General features: G+C 36.9%; 1 pseudogene; it reads right to left on the bottom strand.

Annotated features, from left to right (window-relative positions):
* Positions 1 to 909, bottom strand: part of LOC138177499 (vacuolar-sorting protein SNF8 pseudogene) — a 5,944-nt pseudogene extending 5,035 nt beyond the window's left edge.
* Between the last annotated feature and the right edge of the window lie 9,066 nt (positions 910 to 9,975).

Raw genomic sequence — 9,975 nt, 5'->3', positions numbered from 1 at the left:
ACACACACACACACACACACACACACACACACACACACACACACACATACACAATTGCTCCTGGAAACTCTCTTCTTGGGCTCTCAGATCTCACATAGTACAGTTCCATATCCCATTTGATCATAATAGCTAACTATATTCCCAAAGTTTTTGATTATTAGTTCCTTTAATCTTGCCCAGGGGGGTTACATCAGGCTTAAAGAATTTTTATTTTGTCTTTAAAATGATAGGTTAGCTACTAAAGGATTTTTCATAGAAAGGTGGCATTATAAGACCCATAATTTAAGAATATTACTTTATTAGCCACATGAACAATGGAGAGACAGTACTGGAGGCAAGGATACTAGTGAAGTTATTACCACAATCCAAGTGCTGAGTTAGGACCTTAAATAGGATAATGGTCCTATGAGTGTACATAAAGCATCAAATGTGAGCAGTGTTGTGTAATTAGAATCAACATTAATTTGGCAGATGAACTTGATGTTAGGATTAGGGAGAAGGAAGAAGAAAAAATGAAGTAGTGTTTTAGTTTGGGTTGATAGGAAAGGGTTGAAAACAAAATAAATGGAGCAATTTAGAGAAAGGGCAGGATTGAGAAGGGAAGGTAATGAGTTCCATTTTTGACCTGTTGAATTTGAGATATCGATGAGACATCTAAGTAAAGATGTCTGATAGGTATTTTAGAGATTTGGGACTAAAAGGAAGCAACTTCTGGTATTATGAGGAATAATGATATGGACACAAGGAGAGAGGTCATCCAATAATGAGGAAGAAAGAAGGATAAGTTGTGGCAGCTAGTTACTCCCTGCTGAGGTAAATCAAGGCAGCCATTTGTCAACCTGATACTGAGGCTTATACCTGGGAATGACTGGTAGACTCTTGAGAATTGTCAAACACAATAACAATCATCCATGCCTGGTTATTCATTTGACAAGTAAAACCATCAGAAAGAACCCAGAAAACATTTAAGTCCTGGCTAAGAAACTGAAGACCAAAGGGACACAGATGGTGTTTTCATCACTGCTACTGATTGAAGGTAGGGGCTTCAGAGGAGAAAAACAGATTTGGAAAGTGAACAGCTGGTTAACAAAATGGTGTCTGAAAATGAGATTTGGATGTCTGGACCAAGGCTTAAAATATAGGAATAATGGGCATTTGACCAAGGATGTGCATATAACAAGTACCAATATTGGAATGACCAGATATGACAAAAGATAGAAATTCTCAATATGCTATGGAATGTCAAACTGTTAGTGGAGTGTTATTTTTAAGAACAATTGCAATTATTGTGTGTGGGGGAAATTAACTAAACTATCCACTGACCCAGAAATCACACTGTTAGTCATAAATCCCATGGAAGTCAAATATAAAAAGAAATATCATATATATATATACACCTATATGTATATACATGCACATATATGCATATGCATATACATTTAAAACAATTTTACATTTATGTATAATTGTAATTGTGAAATAAGTAACTGTATTCACTGACTTAGAAATCACAGTGTCAGTCACATACTATATATAGTATGCATACATGCTATTGCATATATTACTAAATACATGCTATATATACACATACACATATATTCACATGTGGATATGTATACACATACACACATGAATGTATGTGTTTGTGTATATACATACACACATATTCATAGCAACACATTTTGTAGTAGCAAAGAACTGGAAAAAAATGAGTGCCAGTTAATTGGAGAATGGCTAAACAAATTGTGCTATATGGATGTAATGAATTATTATTTTGCTACAAGAAAATAAAACAAAGATAAAGACTTAAGAGATATATAGAAAGATATATAAACTGATTCTGTGTAAAGTAAGATGAATCAGGAAATGAATATACAGACAACCAAAACAATCTAACTTAAAAGAACAATAAAAGGAAGTCTCCCATCGAGGAATTAAAATGACTAATCTTTGTCCTGCTAAAGAAATAAAGAAATATACTTTGAGTTGGAATCTTACTGTATGCACTGTCTTATGTGATTGGAAAAAACTCACTGGGGGTAAGGGTAGGGAATATTAAGAGATAATTGAACTATAAAAGCAAAAGGAATTCATACTACTTAAAACAATTATATATATATATATATATGCATATATACATACATACATATGTGTGTATATTACTAGAGTCTTACATATTTAACAAAGAGAGCTTTAAATACAGAGGAAAGTAGAAATTTGCTTAGAAAAATTTTCCCAGGATCCAAGGTACAACTTAGGATGGAGAATCTTATTGCAAGGGTGAGAGGGGTTGACTAAGGGAGTTTTTGATCAAGTTGACAAGTTCCACAATCAACTGCATGAGATTACAAAGCTCTGTAATGAGGACATGGAAAATAAATCTCCTATGGAATGTAATGTGCACATAGGTTGGAAAACCAAGACAGATTAATATTTCAGAAACCAAGATAGAAAAAAAGGGATGTAACAGGGATTGCAGTAAAAGGGTCAGGAACACTAAAACTCAGAATGAGCTAGGGATAGTAATGAATAGTAAGGACCATAGAAAAATGTTATTTTTATTTGTTTTGCCTTTTTACTAAATTAGCAGAATGGGAAAGTTAAAGTAGAAATAGGATCATTGTTCAAAGAGGATGGGATAAGATCATAGGGTTGTAGCCTCAGAGTTAGAAAGAACTTTAGAGGTGATAGATAAATAGATAGATTTAGATATACACAAATACATATATACATACACATGTATGTATGTATGTATGTATTCTCCATTCTACAGATGAATAAACTGAGGGCAAAAGAGGTTGTATGATTTGTCTGAGGTCATACATGCATACATGCAATAAGTAAAGTCAAAATCTGAATGTAAATTCTTTGACAACCCCCATATCCAATCTATTGCCAAGATCCATAGATTTTACCTTTGTAACATCTCTCAAATATGCCCTCTTCTCTCCTCTGACACTGCTACTCCCCTAATGCAGGTCCTTATCACCTCACTTCTGGATTATTACAATATTTTGCTGATGGGTCCGGCTACCTCTATTCTTTCCCCACTCCAATCTATCCTCCATTCAGCCACCAAAGTGCTTTTCCAAAAGTAGATGTCCTACCATGTCACCCCACTACTTAATAAACTCCAAAGGCTACCTCTTGCCATCAGGATTAAATATAAAATGCTCTGTTTGACATTCAAAGCCCTTTATAACCCAATCATACCTCCTCACCTTTCCAGTCTTCTTACAACTTACTCTTCAATATATACTTTTCAAAACACTGACACTGGCCTCCTTGCTCTTCCAGGAACAAAACACCCCATCTCTTGGCTTTGGGCATTTTCTCTGGCTTTCCCTGATTTTCTGGAAGGATCTCCCTTCTTAATTCTGCCTACTGGTTTTCCTAGATTCCTTTATGTCCCAACTAAAACCGTACCTTTGACTAGAAGTCTTACCCAATCCCTCTTAATTCCAGTGCCTTCCCTCTGTAAATTATTTTCTATTTATCATATATATATATATATATATATATATATATATGTCTATATGTAGCTTGCTTTGTATATATTTGTTTTCAGACTATCTACTCCATTAGATTGTAAGTTCCTTGAGGAAAAAGACTGTCTTTTGCCTATTTTTATTTCCCCAGACCTTAACATAGTACCTAGTAGATAATAGGCACTTGATAATTGTTTATTGATTGTTCTTTCCCATGTTCAATCCTGTCTCCCTAGAAGACAAAACTATTCAAAACTTATTTTGCTTTTGTTTTTCCCCTCAAAGTAATGGATTTTGGGATTGGGATGGATGAAAGAAAATTATTATTAAGGAATTGAAACACAAAATAAAGAAATTATATGGCTGACTTTTTTCATTAAATTGAATTCATCAAGTTTAGATGAATTATATTCTGTGGTCCTGGAAGACTTGACACATGCAATTACTGACTCATTGCTAGCAGTCTTGAACAGATTATGGAGAATGGAAAGGGTGCAAATGGGACTAAAAGACAAATGTTCTAATTTTCTAAAAAAAGAAAGAGGGCATATCCTGTAAACTACAGGCCACTGAGATTTAACTTCAACTCTTGGAAAAATTCTAGGATGCATCATTAATTAGATGGTTTGGGCATACAGTTGTTTACATATTGCTTCCTTCCTCTACCAGACTGAGCTCCTTTATATTAGGGACTTCTCTTCTGCCTTTATTTATATCCTCAGTGCTTAGCATAGTGACTAAAAATAATAGGAGTTTAATAAATGCTTGCTGACTTGACTAGAGAAGTCAGAGAAGCATAGGTTACAATGAGGCAGCTTAGTTACATCAAAAACAGGTCACACTAGGCTAATCCCATTTTCATGTATACAGTGCTACTAGATAAATAGATTATAGATCAAGACTTAATACACAGACTTCAGCAAAGCATTTGTTAAAGCCAGCCTTGCTATCTATCCTTTTGTCCAAGTTGGAGAGCTGTGTGCTGTGGTTTGGTGGAATTAGGTGAATTCAGAAACAGTTGAATAATAAGATGCATAGGCATCAGGAACAGGCATTCAAAAGCAAATGTCAACAGAGAAGGTGCCTCAGGAAGGTGTCACCTGTCTTGCTGCTATTTCTATCAGTGGCTTAGATCTCATAGATCATAATAATTTTTAAAGTGTTAGTTTCTAGGTATAAAGAGATAAATCAAAGTAATGCCTCCTCTCAAGGAACTTAGATCTTTCTTGGCCACTCTAATACATACACAAATTTAGGATAAAGCAATATGGTATGATGTATAGTGAGTCAGCCTAAGAGCCAAGAAGACCTGGGTTTGAGTCCACCTTTGATATATATGGATGTGTGATCCTGGACAAGACAAAACCTCTCAGTGATCTAGGAAACTCTAAGTCTACAAGTTGCAGAAAAAGTGCCAACATGCATTGGTAATGAGGTTCCTTTAATTGGGAGTTCCCTATAGCAATAAAATCACTGGTCTAGTCCATATCAGCATCCCTTAAGGGAAAGAGACAGGAAAGGAAAACTAAGAAAGGGAGAATCAGATAGATCTTCTCAGGGGAGATAGTCCTTTTGTTTATTCTTAAAGGAAGTTAGATTTCTAAGAGCAGAAGTGAAGAAGCAGTAAATTCTTGCTACATGACTCACCCTTCCTTCCTTGCTTTCTATTTTCTTTCTTTTCTTCCTTCCTTCCATCCTTTCTTTCTTTTCTTTCCTTTCTCTTCCTTTCTCCCTTTCTTCCTTCTCTCTTCTTTCTTCCTTTCTTCTATCTTTCCTTTTCTCTTCCTTTCTTTCTTTTTCTTTTTTCCTCCCTTCCATCTCTCCCTCTTTCTCTCTTTCCTCCCTTCGTTATTTCCCACTCATACATGTTCTCAATGATCCTTTCTCAAACACAAGACACAATTGGCTATATGTTGTAGCCCACTGATACCCAACATGCATTTTTCCCATTATACTTTAGATTACTTATGTAAATTTGCATGCAGCATCTAATTTTTACTCTATCGCTCTATAATATAGGATTAAAAGCCCTAATATAGAGTTTCATTTAATTAAAAAAAAAGATTAGGCCCTAGCTCTAGATAATGTGATGTTGGCTTAGAACATAAGTCTTTAACTCTCACTTTGGCATTCCCAGCAGGCCCACCTAGGTTGCAGAACACTATTAGGGAACAGCTGACCTATATATCATTCAAGGGGAAGCTTGACTAACATCTTCAGTAGACTTGAAACCTCATTATCAACAATGGGGTATGTATCAAATTTCCAATTTATTCCACTGATTGCATTCACAATCCCCTGCCAAAGGAGATAGTTGAACAAATAATAAGTACTCTTTCCCTAGAGGGGCCAAAAATTAAGATGTCATATAGAACTATTCTACATTTTAAGGCACTTTGGGAAAAAAAAACCCTTCCAGGCTACATATGTCATAGCCTATTTAGGTAAATATGGCTACTTGCAGAGTGGGCCAGTTATCCAACCATTTGGGGACATTTTTTTAAAGTATAAACACATGAGGGGGTGGAGTCAAGATGGCGGAGTAGAAGCAACACCTCCCCACTTCTCCAGCTTCCACCTTCCCCAATCCATGTAAAAAGGGGACTCTAAACAAACTTTGGAGCTGCAGAACCCACAAAATGACACAGAGAACAGCCTAGCAGGCCAGCAGGAATTGGCCAGTGCAGCGCTCTGTGAGCCAAGCCCAGCCCCACATCAAGGCTTTAGCCCCAGAGGGCTGGCCTGACCAGTGGAGGACCACAGGGACTCCAGATCAGCAGCAGCTGTGGCCTTTTCCAGATTTATCAACACATAGATGTAAAGGACAAAGTGAGAGGTCAGTGCAGTCTGGACTTTGGGACCCAGTAAGTGAGAGTGCATGGCTTTTGCCCCCAGGGTGAGACACCAGCATGGTCAGCCAGCACCACAGTGGCAGCTTCAGCTCCTGGCCTGCAGAGTGTAGGGGGACCAAGCACCAGTCCAAGGGATAATTGCTCTTGCTTTAACCTTCTTGGATCTGGATTGCAGTCTAGGGTGGAGGTCTTGGGGGGTGTGTCCAGCTTGCCAGAGCGTGTGGAGACCTCAGAGAGGGCACCCATCTAATACCTCTGGCAGCTGAGAAAACCTCAGCATTTGGGACAAAAGCTCCCCTATCTGGTGGCAGAGTACTACTATGGCAAAAAGCCCAGGGGTCAAGTGACTGAGGGGCAACATGACCAGGCAAAGGAAACAAAGCAGACAGAAGATTACAAAATTACACTCCTATTTGGGGGACAAAAAGGAGCAAAGCATGGAACAGGAGGAAGACAGTGAAGTCAGAACTCCTGCACCAAAAGCTTCAAAGGAAAATACGAGCTGGTTACAGACCATAGAGGACCTTAAGAAGCAGATAAGAGAAGTAGAGGAAAAATTGGGAAGAGAAATGAGAACAATGCAAGAAAATTACGAAATGAGAGTCAACAGCATGACTGAGGAAAATCACAGCTTAAAAAATAGAATAACTCAAATGGCAAAAGAGGCTCAAAAAGGCAATGAGGAGAGGAATGCCTTAAAAAGCCAAATTTGCCAGATGGAAAAAGAATCTCAAAGGCTCAATGAGGAGAATCATCGCTTCAGAATTAGATTGGAGCAAATGGAAGCTAATGACTTTATGAGAAATCAAGATGCTGTTAAACAGATTCAAACAAATGAAAGAATAGAAGGCAATGTGAAATATCTCATGGGAAAAACCACTGACCTGGAAAATAGATCCAGGAGAGATCATTTAAAAATTATTGGACTACCTGAAAGCCATGATCAAAGTAAGAACCTAGATATTATCCTCCAGGAAGTCCTCAAAGAAAACTGCCCTGATGTTTTAGAACCAGAGGGCAAAATAGAGGTTGAAAGAATCCACTGATCACCTCCTGAAAAAGATTCCAAAAAGAAAACTAGAATTCCCAGATTAAGGAGAGAATATTACAAGCAGCCAGGAAGAAACAATTTGAATATTGTGGAAACACAATCAGGATAACCCAGGATCTCACAGCTTCTACACTGAGGGATCGAAGGGCTTGGAATATAATATTCTGGAGGTCAAAGGAATTGGGATTAAAACTAAGAGTCACCTACCCATCAAAACTGAGTATCATGTTTCAGGGGAAAATATGGTCATTCAGTGGAATGAAGGACTTTCAAGCATTCTTGTTGAAAAAACCAGAGTTGAATAGAAAATTTGACATTCAGATACAAGAAGCAAGAGAAGCATGAGAAGGTAAACAGGGAAAAGAAATCATAAGGAACTTATCAAAGTTGAACTATTAACATTCCGACATGAAAAAACAATCATTGTAACTTATGAAACCTTTCTCAGTAGTTGAAGGGAATAGAAAAAAAATATATATATACATATATATATGAGGGTTTATGGGCATTTGTTTACAGGTATACATAGATAGAGGGCACAGGACCAATTTAACAGGAAGGGAAGATACTTAAAAGGTGAAATTAAGAGGTGAGAGGGGAATATAATGAGAGGAGACAGGGAGAGACAGAATGGGGTAAACTATCTCATATAGAAGAGGCAAGGGAAAATGGTCACAATGGAGGGGAAGAATAGGAAGGCAAAAAGGAATGGGTCAACCTTATTCCCATTGATTTTGGCTCAGGGAGGGAATGGAATACACACTAAATAGGGTATCTCACCCTACAGGAGAGTAGAAGGGAAGAGGACGAGAGGGGGGATGATAGAAGGGAGGGCAGGCTGGGGGGGAGGGAAGTTGGAAGCACCCACTTTTGAAAAGGTATGGGATCAAAGTAGAGAATAGAACAAGTGGGAGGTGGGATAGGAGGGAGGGAAATGTAGTCAGTCTTTCACAATATATCTACTATGTTATTGTTTCACATTAGCCACATATGTACAACCTATACTGAACTGCTTATCTTCCCAGTAAGGGTGGGTGACAAGGGAGGAAGGGAATGAATCTGGAATTCAAAGTTTTAAAATCAAATGTTTAAATATGTGTGTGTATATATATATATATATATGTATATATATATATATATACATATATATATATATGCTATTATTAATACTATTTTACAGGTAATTGGGAAATAAGATATACTGGCACTGGGGCATAGAGATCCACTGGAAAAGTTGAAAGGGGTATGGGAGAAAATATGGGAGAGAGCAGATTGGAGGAGGGGATATCCTGTGGGACTGCTATTTTGGGGTAGGGGAAAAATGGGGAGAAAATTTGTAACTCAAAATCTTGCAGCAATGAATGATGTAAATCAGAAGTTAATAAAGCATTTGAAAAAAATAAAGAAAGTATAAACAAATTTTGAAGGACAAAGAATAATGCAAATATCAAATTACCTCTATTTTGTATTCACCAGAATAAAAATGAAAGCATTAGAAGAAACTTATGAGACATTCAGGCTTTGGTTACTTTGAAAGACAAAGAAAGGTTGGCAGCTCTCTTTATCTCTCTTCCCATCAGAACTAATAACCCTAACAGTTTAGAATAGTATCTAAAATGAGTATCTGAATTCAAGCAGGTTCTAAATAAGCATATTTGTGTACAAGACCCAGTCTATCATAAACCAAGATGGTAACACTTTTTTTCCCTCAATATGACTCATTATAAAACCTGAGTACAACCTATAGTTGGTGCTATTTTTCAGTGCATGAATTTTCTCTTTAAAAGATATTTCATTTTTAAAATATTTAGATAAATTCATTATATGTATATACAGACACACTACAGCAGGGAAATGTATTTGTTGGTTTCCTTGGCAAAATCCAGTCTGTGTGGATGGAGTTCATATAGCTGCCTCGAGCAGAATCCCAGAAATATGAATGTCAACACACTTCAGTGGCAATTAGCTGTTCATTGATGATTCCAGGAAAGATACTTATTCTGAAGTGCTACTACTGAATGACTTTCAGAACATTGTTTTAGCATCATATGAATCATATAAACACATATATTTATCATAGGAAGTAGAATGTAGGGGATAGAATACCAGACTTCGAGCAAGGAAGACCTGAGTTCAAATACCATGTCTGACATTTACTAGCTGTATGACCTTGGACAAAACCCAAACTCTCTAAACCTTAGGCAAATAACTCACTAAAATTTCTCTAAGTTATAAGCAGATTACAATCTGCATTGATGATAAGTGTTCTCATTCTACTTAAATCATAGATCTTGGATAATCCTCCATTGTAATATATGCATGAAAAATGGAGTCTTTTTAATTTATTTCCAAAGCTTCATCAAGAAAAAATATTCCAACAAATATCAGTGTTACTTCAACATCTGCTAAACTTGAAAAACTTCTCAAATAAGTGCATATGGCCAAATTTTAACTCAAAAATAAAAAGAAGGGGCACATAGGTGTCACAGTGAATAGAGCAATGGCCCTGGAGTCATGTTGGCCTAAGTTCAAATCCAGCCTCAGACACTTAACACAAAACTAGCCGTGTGACCTTGGGTAAGTC

Source organism: Petaurus breviceps, unplaced genomic scaffold (genome assembly GCF_028583685.1).
Source record: "Petaurus breviceps papuanus isolate PSGF00001 unplaced genomic scaffold, PetGlider_PUasm1.0 90418, whole genome shotgun sequence".
Classification (NCBI taxonomy): domain Eukaryota; kingdom Metazoa; phylum Chordata; class Mammalia; order Diprotodontia; family Petauridae; genus Petaurus; species Petaurus breviceps.
The sequence above is the reverse complement of the archived record's forward strand: the minus strand, read 5'-3'. Positions and strand labels throughout refer to the sequence as shown.